The sequence below is a fragment of the Protopterus annectens genome, chromosome 4.part0, assembly GCF_019279795.1.
Source record: "Protopterus annectens isolate FY-2018-M chromosome 4.part0, PAN1.0, whole genome shotgun sequence".
Lineage (NCBI taxonomy): Eukaryota > Metazoa > Chordata > Ceratodontiformes > Protopteridae > Protopterus > Protopterus annectens.
Window position 1 is genome coordinate 1,549,646,104 of NC_056733.1, and position 21,944 is coordinate 1,549,668,047.

The window sequence follows — 21,944 nt, forward strand, 5'->3', positions numbered from 1 at the left end:
AGCTCAATGCCAAAAAGTGCATTGTCATCCCCTTTGGTATAAACTCTGTACCCATGACCTACCACATAGGCGGCAGTCTACCTAATACCTAATGTGTGATAAGAGACCTTGGGACCCAGGTGGACAGTAGTCTCTCCTTTGATAATCACATCACCACAGTAGTCAGGAAATCCTTCAATGTGGCACACTTCATCACAAAAGGGTTCTCATCCAGGAAAAAATAGGTCATTGTTCCCTTCTACTCAGCACTCATTAGACTCATTATAGAGTACAATGCCCCTTTTGGAATGTACCTCACAATACATCTGCAGCAGCTGGAAAGGCTACAGAAGTACCTCAAAAAGAGGATTACTGGCCTCAAACAGATGCCCTACACTGACCGTCTTAAAAAACTCCATCTTTACTCCTTGGCATATCACCTACTCTGAGGTGATCTCTGCCTAACATATAAAGTTTGTCAAACTCAGAGCTGTTGGACATGCTGCACCTAAAGAAGTCCCAATCCATCTGAGCTACACACTCTAGGAACCTAAACTTTGTCACCACAATAAACAAGATATGCTGGAGGGATAGATTCCTGTCCCAGAGACTTCCCATACTCTGGAACAAGCTACTCATCTATGTCAAGCAAATTTCCTCATTAGCACTCTTCAAGAAAAATCTTGATGAGTGGATGGGAAATAGGAAATACACCCCAGGGATCACTTCTGTGGCTCTGCTCGTCAGGGGCACCGGAAAATAATTTTCTTGGGTGGCGCAAGCCAGGTAACCTTGTTGGTTAGGCTTACTTAGGCCCTTGGGCCAATAGCCTAGTAACTACCTATGAAACTATATATATATATATATATATATATATATATATATATATATATATATATATATATATATATTACTTATCACACTGAGCTACTGGGCCACTGCTGTGTCCTGACTGAGTGATATGTTCCTAAAGCTCACCTGGTGACAACATGTCCTGGTTATATAGGTAGAGTGTCACACAAGACTGCAGTGACAGTTGAACATGCAAGCATGAGATTCATGCATGACACAGATAGTAGGTAAACTGTGTATTAATACCTGGAATGCAAGTGTACACAATTAACCCCTCATGTATGGGAATGTGTGATCTGTACAGACCATATTGGGGTGCTGGGTTGCCTACCTGACCCATATACATTTGCAGATGGTATATTTGCAGTTTTCAGCTATTACACTTTCATACTTGCCTGCATCAGCGTACCTATGTTCAGGGATGCATATAGCTGAAATGCAAAGTTTAACACAAGGCAATCCTTGGAGTAACACACTATAATACTTTAGATAGTACTACTCTAGTTTCAGATCTTAGTGCAGAACAAATATATTGCATTATATTTTGTAGTACAACTCCACATGTACAATTTAGCATGACAGTTATTTATTGGCCAGCCTTCATTCAGTTCATGGTGTTATACCCATGTTTACTTCACAAAACCTGTAACATTTGATTTCTTGAACAGCCCAGAATACACAGAATTGTCAGAACACAGATTTATTTAGGGTGACCTGACACAGTGATTGGTATACAGCTGACAATCTTTATTGTTCTACAGTTTAAATAATGTAGGTGTCAGAACACATCTGTTATCACACAATTTAAGCAGTACTACCTTTATTTCTTCACAGTTGTGACTGTAGTTGTACTGTATTTGCTGTAGCTTAGGAATACAGTTAATTTATTCACTTCACACTTTCAGTAATAGTGTACTTTATTATTAGAACATGTATTATTAATACAGTATACACATGTTATTCCCAAACATTATTAATGCTGTATCAACTTTTTTATGTAACAGTAGCATGTTTCATGCTTTCATCTATGTTGCACTATAACTGGCAATACTCACTTATATCAGTCCAGGTCTATGTACACATTCATTGCAGTACACTCACAGCAAACTATAACTACTGGCAGTTACTACTGTATTCTTTCTTAATTAGATTACTCCATATTCTGAGATCTATCTGTACTCACCATACTCTTGACGCATCCTGGCCAGGTGCCCTGCATGGGCCTCCAGGTTGCGAGCCCTCTCCTCTGCAGCTGTGGATGAGAAACACACCATTATGCATATCGGTCTATTAGATATTCATACTAAAATTTGATAAATCACTGGTTCCTATACTTACAAACTTCTGGGGCATTGTGGTCTTGAGCATTATGGATCCTGTTGGTCAAGAGCCCACCCTTCCTTCACTTTATGTCATCATAATGATGACGCACCTGCTCACCAGTGTGGGGGATTCCAGTTGCATTTATGAGGTCACATGCCAGATGGTCCCAGGCTTCAGACTTGTATTCAGAGCCCTAGTACTGGCCCTGCAGCAGTCTGTCACCATGATCTTTGATGGGGAGCCCAACCATGACCCAGGACACTAACATGTCCCAGCACTGTGCCTGGAAGCACACTCACTCTCTGACTCCAGCCATAGGTCCTGCAGTGATTAAACTCCAACAGGTTCTGGCTATATTTCCACCTGGTCAGCTTAAATAAGGCAATTTTCCTGCCCTTTGCCACCATTGAACCATTTTTAAAAATGCTAAGCAAAGTTTAGCACTGTGTAAAACCACTAAGCTTAGTTGACCATTGCTTAAACTGACAAGACTTAGCAAATTTTAGTGGTGCACAAACCCGCTTAACAGAGCTGAGGACTGCTTAAACTGGGATTGCTTAGCAGTGCTCAAACCAGCTAAGCAGAGCTGCGTGTTGCTAAGTACTACTAAAACAGGCCCTGTTTGAGCATTGCTTGGCTTGACTTGGTTTAGCAGAGTTTAGCTATGGGCAAACCAGACTTTAAAAAAAAAAAAAAAAAAATATTATTGAAAGTATTTGTCCATTTGTTCATTAATGATAATTTTTTATTATGTGCATCTATTTTACTTTATATTCCATAAACAAATGCATTTCACTACATTATCTGGTAGTATAACTTTTCTGTATTGGACAGTTGTGTGTAACTGGGGCTTTTATCCTCGGGTCTCCACTGTAACTGGACTTCTGGTCAAGCTAGACTAACCTGGTTAACAAATTTCAATGTATACATAAAAAAAAATTTTACAACATTTCTCTATCGCATGTAAAAAGCTGAAAAGCATGTATTCGAAACCCGCACCTAATGCACATGAGGCTGTCACTCAAACCATTCAACTACTGAGAATATGTTGATCAGACCTATACTTTTCTATATAGCTCTCAGTTACATTTAAGCACTGCTAAGCAATGCAACACGCAATGTAAACCCGCTCAGCTATTCTTAAACGTGACCTTTTTTATTAAAAGTAAAAGCATCCAGTTTCTATTTTTAGATGTCTGTCATGTCTTTATTGCTAAGCACCACACCACATTCTGCAAACGCACACACACACACAAAAAAAGGGACAGATGACATTTTCATGTTTAATTTCGCTGTCATACGGCACTTTGTCAGCACAGGGGGTGTGCTACAGACACTGTAACACACCCCCTACATATAACTTGTACAACTAGCTGGGTACACACATATTTGTTTAATATCAGTGCCATCCAGCACTTTGAGAGTGCATGGTGTGTGTTATGAGCACTGTAACATACCCCCTACATATAAGTTGGTACAACTGGCCAAGTACACACATATTAATTTAATATTAGTGCGTCCAGCCTTTTCACAGTGTAGGGGTGTGTTACACATCTCCAAACACACCCCCTACACTGATTCAGTAAATGTGTACATGGCTCTCCCTCAGTAGTGTGCCTTCATTAATATGCAAGGTGCACTGCCTAGGGAGAGCTTCAAACACAGGCATTGTGCACTCCATGTAAGGCTTGCACTATTCCTACTTGGAGGTATTAAATCTGGGGGAAAGACTCTTTGCATATATCTTCATAACACAGTTACATAACATACACACACAACAGTTATGGAGACATCCCTGTTATACACATTGATATAGATATGTATGGGGATGCACTAATGTCACCACATATCCTGGAATGCTGGGGTTATCTGCACTTACACATCACAACAGCTGCCAGATGGAACCAGCCCAAGGATGCAGCTATACATAATCCACTCACCCACAGACTCATGTGCCTGTTCACTGTCACCCTGTAGACCAATACAGGTATGCATGTGGTGTAATGTACAATGGGTGTAATGCATGCCGTGGACAAGCCATATTGTCACTGGCCACATGTCTGCCTATCAAACTGCAAACAACCACATATGGCCATACTGGTAAAGAACACACATAGCAGGGATATTACCAGGTATCCCACTCCTAGGACAGTAGATACAATAACATTACCAAGCAGTATCACTCTGCAGGCCACACATGCTGTCTAACACAAGGCCACTTAGCGTACTCCACAAGTACTGTCCCTGCAAGCACATATACAACATACATAACCTGTGGCACATGTGATAAGTACTGTGAGCTGTAGTGTATAATATTAAATAGGCAGGGGTTCTAATCTCACATCATCCAACTTGTGTGTATCAATATATCCCCCACAGCACTATGGACATGCCCATATGGGCTATCTCTGTTTAATGTTATGCATTTTATGGTCCTCTGACTGGCTGCTGGCATCTAAATTGCCCTCCTCTACAAGGCCAGATGATAGCATCCACTTTAAGAGCACTGACTGACAGTCTAATATATGGACTCCATGGTGCATGTGATATGTACAGTGAGCTGTAGTGTGTAACAGTAGATAGGCAGCATTTCTAATCTGACATCATCCAACATGTGTGTGTGTGTGTGTGTGTGTGTGTGTGTGTGTGTGTGTGTGTGTGTGTGTGTGTGTGTGTGTGTGTGTGTGTGTGTGTGTGTGTAACTATATCCCTTGTGGCACTATGGACATGCCATCTCTGTGCAATGGTTATGTCATGTGACTATCTTCTTGTCTCTACAGTGACCTACTTAACAAGGCCTGGTGATGTTATCCAACTTAAGGTTGCTGGTTGGCACTCTAATGCCAGATAAACTATCTGTGGCACATGAGGTAAATACTGTGAGCTGTAGTGTATAATATTAGATAGGTGGGAGTTCTAATCTCACATCATCCTGTGTGTGTTTCAGATATCCTCATATGGGTAATCTCCATGCAATGGTCATGCATTTTATGGGCATTTGACTAGCTGCTGACATCTACATTGCCCTCTTCCACGGAAGCATAACTAATGTCCACTACCTTCTAGATTTGTATGTTCAGAAACCCAGGTGACACATAATGAGGGTAGCAGACCTTGTCACAAAGTATGAATGCATGATTACACTGACCACCCCCATTGTCCCAATTCAGGTTACACTTATCGAGGGTAGCATACCTTGTCACTAAGTATGAATGCATGATTATGCTGGCTGCCCCCATTTTCCTGATACACTGTTATACATATATGCACCTAGGGAGCCATGCACATATACTGCCTTACCTTGATGACAACAGATGTCTGCTGTGCCGCCATGCCATCCTATGCCACTGTATTGCCACTAAGTATTGATTGTTTAACTCCTCAAACACCTGGAATGGACACATGCACAGGTCCATGACACACCTGTCATTCTGTAACTCTACCACCAGTCTAACATCATGCAACAAAGGTACACAAAGTTTGATGTGTAGTCATGACACATGCCAGCATACAATACTTGTAGTGGCCCACAACAAGTGCCATGGCAAAACAATATTGCACTTCACAAGTACATGTAAGGTAATATAGTCACCCTTTGCATTAGACACATATTTGCTTCTCCCTGCATCAATTTCACAGATGGCAGGGATGTGGCACAGGTATCATCTCATGAACAGCGGTGTGGTATGGGGGTGGCAGAGGCCTAGGCTGTGCCAAATAGGTGAAGGATGTGTGTGAGTCAGGAAGGGGTGTGAGTGGGCCATGGAGAGGTGCTGTGTGTGTCTGTTGGTGCACTGCATGCAACAGTGGTGTTTGAGTGTGTGTGTGCACACAGTCAAGCCCAGTGCTAGCCCTACATGTGTGTATGTTGGACAGCTGTGGACCATGCATGGTAGAGTGGACAGTTCACAATCTCTGGCAACAAACACATGAGCTGGTTCTGCCAGGAGTAGCACTGGCACTACCTTGCCCAGGGTCAGATTCGGTGCCAGTAGCTGATGGTGACTGTAAAATGCTGGTGCTGTGTCCCACATGGGATAATCCAGGACCACGTGCCCATGGCCTTCCATGTCATGGTGTGAACAGCACACTACTTAGCACTATAGATATTGCCAGTACTGGAGCATGACTGTGCATGGCCATGTGGACTCCCAGCAGATGGTGTTGCTGACCTTCATCCACGTGTCTGACACTGAACTCCAACCAGATGTTCCAGCACAGACATTGTGCAGTCAAAGGCAAACATTGTCTCAGTCCACCATCTACCCATGATGGCAGGGAACTGATCCAGGGAGTCCCCAAAGCAATGTAGGCAGTCACAGATGTCAGACTTGCTGCATCCATAACTCTAAGCATCTGTGCAATGTTGTGTTCAGAACATACCTGTGCCTCCACGACGCACCGAAACATGTGGTAAGTGACCCGTGATGTGACACCTGTAACAGGTGGTGGATGAACAACAGTTATACGAGCACCCCTGTCAATCTGCCTGTGTAGGACCTCACCAGCCCTCTGGCTATGGTCAGTTTTTACACTCACTGAAGCCATAGTTGTCACACTGCCCTGTTAAATGTTGCCACCCTCTGACTCTCCACTATCTGTGACCTCTGGGGACTGGGCATGTGTGGGCATACTGACTGTGTGCAGTGACAATTGGGGCAGAAGAGGGATGTCAACCTCTGGGACAGGTTCAGCCTCTAACTCCACCTGTGCCTCACTATGGCCACTATCATCAGCAGCATCTGATGAGACACTGACATCAGCTTGTGAGGGGGACAGACTCCAACCCCACCCTGGTCATCTGTGAGAAGCAGAAAAACAACAGTACATAACTAACTACTCTATGTATGGTAATTAACACAAACTCATAGAGATAAGGATCCACAACTGCATTATAAGTCCCACATCTTCACATCTCTGCTCCCATGCACAACAGACAAACTCACAACAACATACACAGACAAGTTAGGCCTGTTATAACATACACATCAGCTACATCCAGTTAACCTTGCCAGTACAATACAACTGCAAGGTATGCAATATGGCAGTGTATGTGATAGACCTAAATATAACATCCAGCACACTTAGATTGAGAAAGATATGCCAGTAGTACTATCACTGCCTCAGGTATCTACCATGAGTTTGGGCCTTTGCCCCCATTAATTATGGCTTTGTCCTGTGTTCTTGCTGCAGGAGGTTGCCAGTTATGTTAGGCATAGCTCTCAACTAAACAGGGGCAAATTTCAACAGACACAGGAACTTAGCCAGAGTAAATCAGGGACATTCAGGGTCAGTGTTACAATGTTAGAACTAGTTATGTGAGACATGAATAGAATGAGGGGAGGTGAATTACAGTACATAGTCTGATGTTACTGGGGTGTACACCCTCCCTTATAGTCACAATGTACATGTGAAATCCACTAGCTTTCCTACAACAGGTGACCATTGTAGGTGGGATTGACAGGGACAGAGCTGAGATGCGATCAAAATCAAGGATGGTTGAAATGCATGCGTGCAGGTGTGGGACAGCAGATTATCAATGACATGTCATCACCGTAGATCTAAGACAAGCTTACTGCTGTAATCCCTATTCCCCATACCTCCATCCTCCCATCTGCATCCTGTCATATGTAGAAATCTATTACATACCTGGTGGAGTGCAATACTCCTTTGTTGAACTTTGCTTCAAGTAATCTTTTGATAATACACTATCTGTGTGTGTTAAGTCTCATATAGGCCTGTTCCCCATAACCAGCTGCTTGCCTTTGTAAGGTACTGCTCATTAGCAGGTAATTGCCTCTACACCGCACTGGCTTGGAATTGCTAATTGCAGCCAGAACAGCTGTATAGCACTATCACTAGCCATTGGCATGCCACCGCAGTGCAATATATAAGATTTTGATTTAGGCCTTGGCCTCAGTCATAGTTTATGAGATGGACATTACTGAGGTATGGAGACTATAGTATCACAGAGGGTAGGTACAAACATAGTCCACTGTAGAGATTTATGACGTATGTCCCAGATTTGCCTCATATGTGTGGTCTGTGTCCCATACCATTGTGGTCATCTTGCAGTGCATTGGCAGTCAATGTGGGCTGAGGTCAGTAAGGGAAGACTCACATATGTGTGTCACACTGCATACCCATCAGAATACGCATGATACTGCAATAGCTGTTATTCTATTAACTAACTATCTTTGTAGGGGCAAACTATTACAGATGTCCCTGTCTGTGGGTGTTTGCCCCCCAGAAGGATGGCTGTGTCTGGATCTCTTGCTCTATGGCATTGGGAGGTATGGTTGGACTGTAGCAGCTGCCTTTACATATAGCTGTGTATGCTACAGGTTGCAGCTGCTGCTGCAGTCTACAACTCATAGGGGAACTGTGAATACTTTGGTGAATAGCAAGCTGTATGTGTAACTAAGTCAGCTGTGTCAGGCCTGTCATTATGGCAGATCCAGTGCAAGGGTATTCTATAGAGTGCAATCTGAGGATGTGCTTAAGGTATGTCTGTTATGTAACAGGGCAACTAACAGAGTAGCAGGCAACATATAGTTAAGCTATGTGGATATGTGCATTGTGTCTCTGCTTGCAGGCCTTTGTCTTGCAAAACTGGGTAGCATTTAATTAAGTAGCAGTAACCTGTGGGGAGTAAGATTGTATGACTCAGTCATTAATTGCTGTCTTCATAATAATGTAATTGAAGTGTGACACAACACTGGATTTGAACCCAGCACTGTGTGTGGCAAAATGTACTACATGCAAGGCATTTAACAGACTGTGCTACTGAGAGTCTTCAACAGCATCTGTATTTGTAGGATATATGTGCACATATACAGGCTGTGAGAAGCATTTCCACATCCATGAGTATGCGCTTGGCTTTATATGGTGTGTTTCTGCACCAGGGTCCCAGGTGTACATGTACCTTGCCATTGCTGTCTTAGCAGGTGTCTTACCTCAAGTTGCTGATAAAAGGTACATATACCTATCACAAGCTTTACTTACATCTATTAGTATGTCTTCATTATTATTAATTATTGCACCAGAGTCCAGGGTACAGTCCCAGGTTTCACAATAGTATTTTTATTTCAGTTACATGCATAATGTCTACAAGTAGCAAGCAGTATGTTTAGTTGGAAACACTTGCTTAACCTAAAGCCTGTGTAGGGTGGCAGGTTAATGCAATTTGCTATAGCTGAAAGTGTCCTGAGTTTGACACTTGGCAGAGTTGTTTATTTTCTACATGTGAGTAACACTGTCATAAACACATATTGACAATAAAGCTCTTTAAAACTCATTTAAGCTCATTTATGCTGAGCTAAGTGAAGTGGCCCACTGCACCACACTGCTCTGTGCAAATCTGTACAAACCCGCACAAAAAAAATATAAAGAAAAGAAAAAGGGGGTGATAGAAAAGTGGTGAAATGGGGCACAATGTGAAAGGCAAGTAGGGATGTACAGGATGGGTGTAGGGAAGAACCATAGCTATCCATCTCTTGTACAGGAACAGCTGTGCATTTTGACAGGTTTTGTAGATTAATTTGGACTCACAAACCCCAGAGAGAAGGGAAAGGACAACATAAATGTATTGTCAAGCTAATTGGACCAAATTAGTTGTGTCCACTGGACATGTGCAAAATGGAGAGCTATGAATGGGGCATTTTTTTTTTTTTTGTGGCACAAGTGCCCATTTTTCTAAGGTGAGAGTAGGATGTTGGGGAAGGGACATAGGTACATGTGTGGAGATAAGTTGAGTAGAAGATGATGCAATAGCAGAGAGATAAGGCAGCAGACAGGGGCAGTGTGTGACACATCAGGGGTAAAGACCTTGGATGGGGAGGGTGTTGTGGGATCAGAGTCACATGTGCCTCCAGATGGCAGCAGTGTGACTGACATCCCCACCCATAGGCAGTTGACATTGTTCCTTCACTGCCCCAAAGGTGGCTGTGCTGGACGCTGGGTTCCAGGGCCAGCCTGCCCCACCAGGTTGACCAGTGTGCCCTCAATCTGGTGTAGAAGACATTCATAGGTTCGATGAATAATCTTCCACACCATGACTGGCAGATTCTGTTGGGTGGCTGCAGCCACTCCACCACTGCTCCCAGGGGAGGCCAGGTCCCATCCCCTGAGTAGCTTCCACCTAATGCCACTAGTGGTGCAGGGGCAGTAGAAGGGACATCACTGGCCTGGGTCCCAGATGTGCTAGGACCTGGTGCCATGGCCGGTTGAGACAAGGTAGGTGGATCACGGGAACTGACCTACAATGACATGCTGTGGTGATGGAGGTATAGCAATAAGTATAGGTTAGTTAAAAAGAAAACATAGTAACAACAGCATGCTAGAACGGTGGAAATAACCCAATTACATGTCATTGCATATTATGTGAAACACAACAATACATGCCAGAACAGTAAGCATGTTAACAGCATGCCAGTAACAGTTACATGATATGGCCAACAAAATAGGTAACTCAACAAGATATGTTAATATGCAACCATTATAATACATAACAATAATAATACACATGCCCAAAATACAGGTAATTTAACAACATATGTGAATAATAAACCATACCTAAGAGATAACTATAACACAGAAATGAAGATAAGGACTGGGGAGAGAGAAGAAAACAGTCCATTAGTACCATTATAGGCTATTTTCTTGACAACAGTACCACTATCTACTCTACAGGTCTGTCCTTTATTTATGTGTACAAGTCCCCTATAATACACAGAACAGTGGCACATATATATATATATATATATATATATATATATATATATATATATATATATATATATATATATGTGTGTGTGTACTGTGGGCTGATGTAGTGATACTTTGCAATTTAGGTAATCATGCCTATGGCAATCCTGTGACAGATGGATTATGCACTACTAAATACAGTACATGACAAAGTGACAGTTAAGAGACATTTATGTGTAAAGTATTGAACCTAAACAACTATCATGCCTTGCTTGGCAAGCATGGGGATAGAACCCAATAGCAGTGACTGCAGAAGACACCTGCATGGAATGTATGAATTGGCTGCAGCAAATTTGAACAAACACTCCAGGCATACAGTCACACCAAGATTACACATGCTATTTATTTCATTATATTTTATAATTATTATATTTATGTCCTTTATGTTAAGCTGTACTTTAACATTCTTGCTAATGATGTTAACAGTCTGTGACATCTAAACACACAATTATTTACTCATAATATAGGTTCATAGGTTCATAGGTAGGTACTAGGCTATCTGCCTGAAGGCATTTATAAGCCTAGCCAGAATGTGTTGGCTTTCGCCACCCCTTTTGATTAGTTCCCTGTGCCTCTGTCCAGCAGAGCCACTGAAGTGATCCCGGGGTAAACTTTCTGTTTCCCATCCACTCGTTAAGGTTTCTCTTGAAGAGTGTTAGTGAGGAGTTCTGCCTAATGTAGACTGGAATCTTGTTCCAAAGCATGGGAAGCCTCAGGGATGGGAATCTATCCCTCCAGCATGTTCTGCTTACTGTTGTGGTGAGGTTTAGATCCCTAGAGATTGTGGCTCAAGGGGATATGGTTTTCTTTAGATGGAGCATGACCATCAATTCTGGGTTGGACATGGCCTTGTATGTCAGGCAGAGATCACCTCTGAGTAGTCGGTATGCAACCGAGTACAGCTGGAGTTTCTTCAGTTGAGCTGCATAGGGCATCTGTTTGAGGCCAGTGACCCTCTTGCTGAGGTACTTCTGTGGTCTTTCCAGCTGTTGCAGGTGTCTTGTAAGGTACATCCCAAATGGGGCATTGTACTCTATGATGGGTCTGATGAGTAATGAGTAGAGGGGCACAATGATCTCTTTTGATCTGGATGTGAACCCTTTTGTGATTAGGTGAGCCACATAGAAGGATTTTCTAACCACTTTGGCAATGTGATTATCAAAGGAGAGATTACTATCTACTTGGGTCTCCAGATCCCTTATTACGTCTTCCAGATATAGGGGACTACCACCTATGTGGTAGTTTGTGGGTACTTTGTTTTTTCCAAAGGGGAGGACTATGCACTTTTTGACATTTAGCTTGAGGCCATGATTTTGACACCAGGTATCCGTCTCAGTGAGGCCCATTTGGAGGATAGTCCTCCTGTGCTTGCCTGTACCTCTGAGAAGTATATACTGAACAGGAGGGGTCCTAGGACTTAGCCCTGGGGAACACCACTTGTAACTGGTTTAGAGTCAGACCTAGCTCCCGCAACTCTTACCATGTGGGTTCTGTCCATGAGCCAGTTGGCAACCCATCTCGTGATGTAGGGGTTTATGTTCAGGCTGGTGAGCTTGTCTATAATACCAGAATGGGGAATGGTGTTGAAGGCCTTTGCGAGGTCTAGGTAGGCTGTGTGTACCACCATTCCCTCATCTATAGCCTTGATAACTGTCTCAAAAAAGTCCAACAGGTTTAGGAGGCATGATCTGCCCTTAACAAAGCCGAACTGGGTAGGGTCCAGTGTTTGGAGGTTCCCAATGTCTCTGTTAATGTGTTCCATGATGATGTGCTCCATAGCCTTGCAGACCAAGCTAGTCAGGCTTATAGGGTGATAGTTCCTGGGGTCTGTTGTGGCTCCACCTTTGTGATTGGTCTACCTCACCCATTTATCTCTAGTGCCTGTAGAGAGAGAATCTGTAAACATTACATGACTGATACTGTAATATTTAGTGGTACATAGCACTGGATTCAAACCCTGGTCTGTGTGTGGCAAGATGTAGTACAGACAGAGCATCTAATTAACTGAGTTAATGAGTCACCACTCTTACTGACTGACTGTTATTTGCCTAGAGCTCACATGGAATCAATATATGACCTGGTAGCTCTATTACAGTTGTATAGTAGACTACAGTGACAGAAGAACGCACATGCATGAAATACAAGCGTGACAGAGATAGTAGGTAATCGATACATTAGTATATAGAATGCAGGTGTACACAATATATTGTTATTGGTTTGAAATATCTGTGGCGTCAACAAACAATATCAGATCATGGAATGGGCTACCTCATTCATATACCTTGCTTACCTGTTGTTTGTGGATGAAACAGCATTATGTGGACAATATTGGCCTAGAAACTGCTTTGAACAGTACTGTATATGGTAAATTAGTGATTTGTCTGCCATTATATTTCCATGCTATAGCTATTACAGTGTTATACTTGTCCACAACACCTTACATTACAGCCTGAATGCATATAGTTTTACTGCAATGGTGAAATCAAGAAAAAACAATGTGCACAATTTACCTCAGTGTTATTGGTAGTGGTTCATGTGTTATTGCAGAACAGCTGGCATCATTCATTTTTTGACAAACAGCTTTAATTCCACACTTATTGCACTACAGACTTTATTGTATATACTTTCATGCAGTTTATGGTACTGGTTCGAATATTTATTGAACAGTTCTCATTATTCTGTTCTTGCAATACAGCTCTACTTACACAGTTATTGCACTACTGACTTTATTGTATATACTTTAATGCAGGTAATGATATTGTTTCATGTTTTTATTGTACTACAGTTGGCATTATTCAATTATTGAAAAAAATGCGGTCAATTGATAAACCTACTTTTAACTGAGAAACAAGTTGTGAAATTGGTTTTGAAGAAGTCCTGTTAATGAGAAGGATGAAAGCTCTTGCCGTTCTTATGTTTTTATGTTTTATGGTATCTGCAGTGTTAAACAAGAGCTTCAAGTAGATCACTGAGTGGAATTTTTTTTTATTATTCATTTATTGCGCTACAGCTGTAAGTCCACATTATTGCAATACAAACTTTATTGTGCATACTTTATTGCAGGTAATGCTTTACTCTTTCTAGCTTATTTCACTACAGTTAGCAAAATACAGCCATACTCACCACACTTACGGCACAATCCAGCCAAGTGCCTGGCATGCACCTTGAGGTTGCAAGGCTTCTCCTCTGCAGCTGTTGGGAGAGAAGCACACCATTATGCCTACTAGTTTAGCAGACATTCAAATTAGATATTGGTGATACAGAGGTAAAAGTACTTAAATGTGGGACTTTCCCTGCCCAAAATTCTTGGACCAAGGTGTCCAAGAGATCCCCCTTACATCTCTTAAAGTTGTCATGGTGATGATGACACTGCTCATCTGTGCAGGGTTACCAGTTGCACTGGTAAGTTCCCAAACCAGCTTGTCCCAGGCCTCCGCCTTGTACTCTGAGCCCTGGTAACCTCCCTGCAGAAGCTGGTCTTCTTGGATTTTACATGGAGCCAAACCATGATCCTGGACTCCAGGAGGCCCCAGTGCTGTGCCCGAAAATGTGAACCCTCACCAATGCCTGACATAGTATCCTTCAGAGACAGAACTCCAATGGATTATGCTGTATTCCCATCTATTGGGCTTAATATAGCCTGTTTTCCTGCCCTAACATGCCATTGGACAATATTTAAAATGTAGAGTATCACTTAGCAGTGCTCAAACCAGCACAGCTCAGCTGAGCAGTGCAAAAACATGAGAACCTGTATGCTTAACGATGTTTAGAGGTGTGCAAACCAGCCAAGCAGAGCCGAGCAGTGCATAAACATTTTCAGGCATTATTGTGTTTATGTGATGCTTAGCAAGGCTTAGCAGGTCTTAGCAGAGCTTAGAAGAAAGCAGTAGGCCAGAATTTAAATAAAATTGACATAATTTGTATTACAAATATAAATCCTTATTTTCTCTTGCATTTATTCAAACCCTACACCTAGTTCTCATGAGGCAGTACCTCGACCCATTTACCTACAAGGTCATATGGAATTCAAATACACCTTTACATATACCTCTTAGCTGACTATAAGCACTGCTGAGCACCATGCCACACCATGCAAACCCGCTCAGCTATGCTTAAACATGACCTTTCAATAAATAATTTATTGTGTCCGTTTTTTACTTTTACATGTCTGACAGATGTGTAGATGTCACTTAGCATTGCTGCACTCCACGCAAACATTTTTTTAAAAATAAATAAAAAATAAATAAACACTTAATACAATATAAACAATTGACATTATACAACTGGACAGTGCAGGGAGTGTCTTACTCATCTGCAGACACAGTTGGCACTACACTCCCTACACTGATTCAATAACTATGCTCCATGGCTCTCCCTCAGCAACACACCATAATTAATATGCATGGCATGCTGCCAAGGGGAACAGTGTACACAGACATGGTAACATTCTGTGTAGGCTCTACACTGTGCCTACATGGAGTTTATTAAATCCTGGGGAAAGTCTTTATTGAAACTTGTGAGTTTTGAACTAGGGAACCAGTGAGTCAACCACTGGCAGGGGTAGGAGATTTGAACATTCCTGATATGAATGTTAAGTTCTCAGGAAGCTTCATTAAACAAAAAAAGTTGAAAATTTGTATTTTGTCTTCCATTTGAAGGATGGAGTGAGGCTCTGTGTTTAGACTTTTGTTCTCATATCACTACTGTAATGCTTACATTTAATGGAATTCAAGCTTTTACAAAAATAAATAAAGCATTATAAGGTACAAGAAGCACTAAAATAATTTTATCTGATATCACTATATGAAAACAAAAGCAAGACAATAACAATGTAATTACAGAGGAGTTTTCCCACTGACATAAAATCTCCACTTCATTTCAGTCCCATTGGGTATACTTTCTTCGTTTTGAACTAACTGCAAGAGTGCTTGGTAATGTAATTAAAACTATTATGATTTAACCTTTAAAATCAGTGACGTAATTTAACACATAAGCTTACAATAATACATTTTCTGGCAAATACAGTAATATGTCACATTTCTTACACCCTTCCACTAATCTTCAACATATGCATGCTTTGATTTCCTCAAATTCCAATTGCAAACTATATGACAATGACTATGTCCTTTAGGCACTGATCCTGGGTCTCACATATAAAGGGATACATGTGCTGTGGGCTAAACCAATCAAAAAATAGTTAATTAAATATGGGACCATCTGAACATATACTGGAAGAAGCAGATCATGATATTCTAAACAAGATTTCAGTTCCAGGCAACCATTAAGGTATTTTAAAAAAGACGAGATTCATAAAGGTTACCACAAAGTGTACGCTATGTGATAGAATAGAGAGCAAAAGTACGTCTGTTCTTGAATTCAGAAACGTTACACAATGTGTGCACAATGGAAAATTAATACATTATACTCAAGGAATAGAAGCAATAAATATGTAAAAGCATAAAATGACACTTCTCATGCATTCAGTAATCAAGCTACATGGTGAAGTTAGCTGAAGTCTAAAAGGAAGAATAAATAGAAAGCTGGTATGACTGGTAAAGGGGGGAGGGAGTACAAAACAGAAAGCAAGAGGAACTGTTAAAGGAAAGGACGGAATACAGAATAGAAAGATAGAAAGAGTGGTAAAGGAGAAGAGAGAGAGAGAGATAGAGTACAGAGCAGAAAGCTAGAGAGACTGATAAAGGATGGGAGGGAGTACAGAACAGAAAGCTGGAGAGACTGGTAAATGAAGGAAGGGAGTACAGAACAGAATGCTAGTGAGGCTGGTAATGGAAGGGATGGAATGCATAACAGAAAGCTAGAGAGACTGGTGGAGAGGAGTACATAACAGAAAGCTAAAAGGATTGGTAAAGGAAGGGAGAGAGTACAGAACAGAAAGCTACAGAGACTTCTTCAGGGGGAGGTAGTACAGAACAGAAAGCAAGAGAGACTGGAAATGGGGGGAGAGGCAGTACAGAGCAGAAAGCAAGAAGAACTGTTAAAGGAAGGGAGGGAGTACAGAACAGAAAGCTAGAGAGACTAGTATAGGGGGAGGGAGTACAGAAGAGAAAGATAGAGAGACTAGTAAAGGTGGGGAAGCAGAATAAAACAGAAAGCTAGAGAGGCTGGTGAAGGAATAGAGGGACTACAATGAGTATCTCAATGGATTCCCTGCTATTGCCTTTACTAATGTAAAGGAAGGAAGAATACCTACTTAGGAAATGACAAAGGAAAACAGGAATGACATCTGACTGATAGTCACATGCAATGTAGAATTGCAGAAAGGAAACTTGAGGATTTAAAAGAAGACAATACATAAGATTTACATTGCACCTGTCATACAAGAAACAGTCCTTATGACCCTAGCAGGCATATATTTGTAATGGCAAGCTAGAAGGGTATTAATGCCTGTGCTTGAAATATTTGTATGTATGTACTTATGTATTTTTGGATCCCATAAAAGAACTCCTCAAACACTCAGTCCACCAGTGTAATATTCTGGCGGACTGGTAGACGTCTAATATGGTGCCATTGCTCAACAGGGAAGCTGGAATAGACCTGTGAAACTACAGAACAGTAAGCATAAAATCTGTAGAAGGGAATGCCATGGATAACATACTATGAGTGGGATTGTTTGTTTCCAGTTAGAAACAAACTGCAGGAGCAGCACCAGCACGGATTCAAATTAAACAAGTCATGTCATTCCAGATTGAGTTTATGCTTAGAGTATGCTGGAACTTGATAAAGGAAATCCAGTCTGTGTTGCACACCTTGATTTCAATAACACATTTAAAGCAATCCCTTTTAGGACACTGATCGGCAAACAGAAGTTATGTTTAATGGCAGATAACTTGATTACACAGGTAAGAAGGCATAAGTGGCAGGAAACAAGAAGCAGTACTTAGTGAGATTGTCTCTAAAGAAAGAGTAGAGGTTAATGGAATTATATAATGTTCAGTCCTTGGACTCATGTCCTCTGGCTTTTATACATGAAACATTTTCAGAGACACCGAGAATATGATCCACTTATTTGCAGATGACACTAATATTAAAGGAACAGTGGTGAATGTGTGAAACAAGCCTTCAGATAAGATGAGACTGGTAGAGTGACCTAAGAAGTAACATCTAAGGTTTAATGCTACAAAAATGTACAAGCTGAGAGGAGTGAACCTAAAATGGTAGGTCATGGACAGATATCAGTACTGCAGTAAAAAAATCATTAAATAAGACAATGAAAGCTATGGAGAAATCCTATAACACATTAGGATACATTCTTAGGGGAAGGGACGGAGTGCATAACAGAAAACTAGAGAGACTGGTGGAGAGGAGTACATAACAGAAAGCTAGAAGGATTGGTAAAGGAAGGGAGAGAGTACAAAACAGAAAGCTACATAGACTTCTGCAGGGGGAGGTAGTACAGAACAGAATGCAAGAGAGACTGGAAATGGGGGGAGTGGCAGTACAGAACAGAAAGCAAGAGGAACTGTTAAAGGAAGGGAGGGCGTGCAGAACAGAAAGCTAGAGAGACTAGTATAGGGGGAGGGAGTACAGAAGAGAAAGATAGAGAGACTAGTACAGGTGGGGAAGCAGAGTAAAACAGAAAGCTAGAGAGGCTGGTGAAGGAATAGAGGGACTGCAATGAGTATCTAAATGGATTCCCTGCTTTTGTCTTTACTAATGTAAAGGAAGGAAGAATACCTACTTAGGAAAGGACAAAGGAAAACAGGAAGGACATCTGACTGATAGTCACATGCAATGTAAAATTTTGAAAGGAAACTTGAGGATTTAAAAGAAGACAAGACATAAGATTTACATTGCACCTGTCATACAAGAAACAGTCCTTATGACCCTAGCAGGCATATATTTGTAATGGCAAGCTAGAAGGGTATTAATGCCTGTGCTTGAAATATTTGTATGTATGTACTTATGTATTTTTAGATCCCATAAAAAAACTCCTCAAACACTCAGTCCACCAGTGTAATATTCTGGCGGACTGGTAGACGTCTAATATGGTGCCATTGCTCAATAGGGAAGCTGGAATAGACCTGTGAAACTACAGAACAGTAAGCATAAAATCTGTAGAAGGGAATGCCATGGATAACATACTATGAGTGGGATTGTTTGTTTCCAGACAGAAACAAACTGCAGGAGCAGCACCAGCACGGATTCAAATTAAACAAGTCATGTCGCTCCAGATTGAGTTTATGCTTAGAGTATGCTGGAACTTGATAAAGGAAATCCAGTCTGTGTTGCACACCTTGATTTCAATAACACATTTAAAGCAATCCCTTTTAGGACACTGATCAGCAAACAGAAGTTATTTTTAATGGCAGATAACTTGATTACACAGGTTAGGCATAAGTGGCAGGAAACAGGAAGCAGTACTTAGAGAGATTGTCTCTAAAGAAAGAGTAGAGGTTAATGGAATTATATAATGTTCAGTCCTTCGACTCATGTCCTCTGGCTTTTATACATGAAACATTTTCAGAGACACCGAGAATATGATCCACTTATTTGCAGATGACACTAATATTAAAGGAACAGTGGTAAATGTGTGAAACAAGCCTTCAGATAAGATGAGACTGGTAGGGTGACCTAAGAAGTAGTATCTAAGGTTTAATGCTACAAAAATGTACAAGCTGAGAGGAGTGAACCTAAAATGGTAGCTCATGGACAGATATCAGTACTGCAGTAAAAAAAATCATTAAATAAGACAATGAAAGCTATGGAGAAGTCCTATAATACATTAGGATACATTCTTAGGGGATTGCACTGCAAGAATAGACTTCTAGCTGGAGTTCTACTCTAAATGTTGGTGCTCCTTTAGGGTAGTAAAGACTATGGAGTGCAAGGAGATCTTGATGAGGGTACAGGGACTAACTCTAGTATCACCTGATGATAGCCAGGAAAGGAAAGACTTGAGAGTGGTGTAAAAGAAAAGGACTCTAAGACTACACCCATGAGATCAAACTTTATTTACTTCTTAGGCTGTTTTTTTTTTTTTTTACAAAGCATGGCCTATTTTCTGGAGAGATAAGAAGTCGTATTTATACTGCTACATACTCCAGCCATGGAGTATTGATTAATTATACAACATAACCATAACTTTCTTGTGTTGCTCTGAATATGTTTTGTTTGTTTGTTTGCTTGTTTGTTTTTTTAAGGGGTCATGCGAAACTGAATTTTGTAGTTGTATTACAGTAGACTCTCTGGGGGAACTGACCTTAGGCTGGATAAACGAATGGCTGGTAAATCAGAAAAAAACATACAAAATACTATTTATAGGTTGTAAATCAAATTAAAAAAAACATGTATATATGTTGTATGTAAATATTTATTAAAAATTTATTTATTTAGTTGAAAAAAATCAGTAATTACTACATTTGCTAAAGAGGAAGAAAAAGTGATTACCTTTTGGTAGATGCACATGCAATAGCTAAGTGTACAACCTTCCTTGGTAACTTTATAACAGGCACATTTTTCTGTTAAATTCTAAGGACATGAATGGAAGAAAATTTTGATCGGTGTATTTTGAAAATATTTATTCTTATTCGTAAAAAAAGCAGATAAAAACACTTGACTTTGAGCAATGGCCAAGTATTTGTCTTTTGTCCCAGCTGCAATAAGTGTGATTCTGTAGGTGACTGTACTAAATGACAGTGGGCATGAGAGTTAGTGGCACATGGCTTACTCTTTACAAAGCACCACTTCTGACAAATGTCGCTTCTTAATTATCTTGTGTTTAGTTTATTGAGGTAAAATCAGTTATCTTGGCCATGACCATTACCACAGAAAATACACCTTAATCAAGGGTACTGCAAGGATTACATACTTCTTAATGGTTGCCCCCCCCCCCCCACACCTAATAATTTCTATTACAGCAGAAGCGTTTGGATAGTTAGTAATAAAACAGTGACAAACACCTGCACTAGGGACCTTATCTACACTAACAAATAAACAAAACTCACTAGATATCTGGTAAGGGTCCTAACTCAACATATTCCCAGCCTATAGAATAAATTACCACTACATGTCAAAATTCTACCTCAGCTACCTTTAAGGCATACCTATTAACATCTGAAAGCTAAAAATTTGGACAAAGTCTAAAATGAAAGGGGGAAACTGTCCAGAATAGGGAAAGATTTTAAATATTGCTTGTATAAATTCAGAAAGTTGATAGAATAACATGTTTTTAGCATGCATTTTCTAAACGAAATGAAGTCTGAAACTCAAATATATGCCATTATTTAGTGACTTAATTGCTTGCTTGCAAACTGCATATTTTATGAGAAAAAGGCTAAAACTATGATGCAAAAATCTGGACAGTTGAGAGGTATGCTTTAAGGTCTTTTTTGATGGTTGGACAAGGAAACTATTTCATAATTATGTACTGCACTCCTAGAATTGAGAGGGGAGCACTGTTATGTGCTAGAAAAGAGGTAAGAACTTTTAACTGAGTCTACTTAATCTTGTTTCTGTGCTCCCATAACAAACTAGCTTCTTAACTAACTCATTTGTTTTCTTTTAAGCTCACCTAGATGCCCATGCCTGTTTTATTGGGAGGGGGGGGGTTCAGTTGGTTGGGGATCAAAGCCCGGGCAATCTCACAGAACTGTGGTGAAAATAAATCAATCCTGTGCTGGCAGGATGCAGAGGGCATGCAGACTCTGCAGGAGAGGCTTCCCAGCATGATCTTCCCAACACCTGGATACAAATTCTCAAAAAAAAAAAAGCAAAAACAATACTTTTGAATGTGTCTACTATTTTTAAACAGCACAAATGACATTGTATCCCAATAAATCCATCTGGGCATCACTGCTGCAGTAATGATCTTATTTATGCACCCAAGGAGTATGTTAGGTTAACAGGAGTCGCTACAACCAATTTCTTTTGTATTAATAAATAGCCGCTGAAAAGTGGAAGCAGACACTGGCAAAATGTTGCTGCTTTACCTAATCCACCATACAAGCATCAGTTCAATAATATAACACAACTGCTCAAGGTCAGCAATCTCTCATTTGCCACTG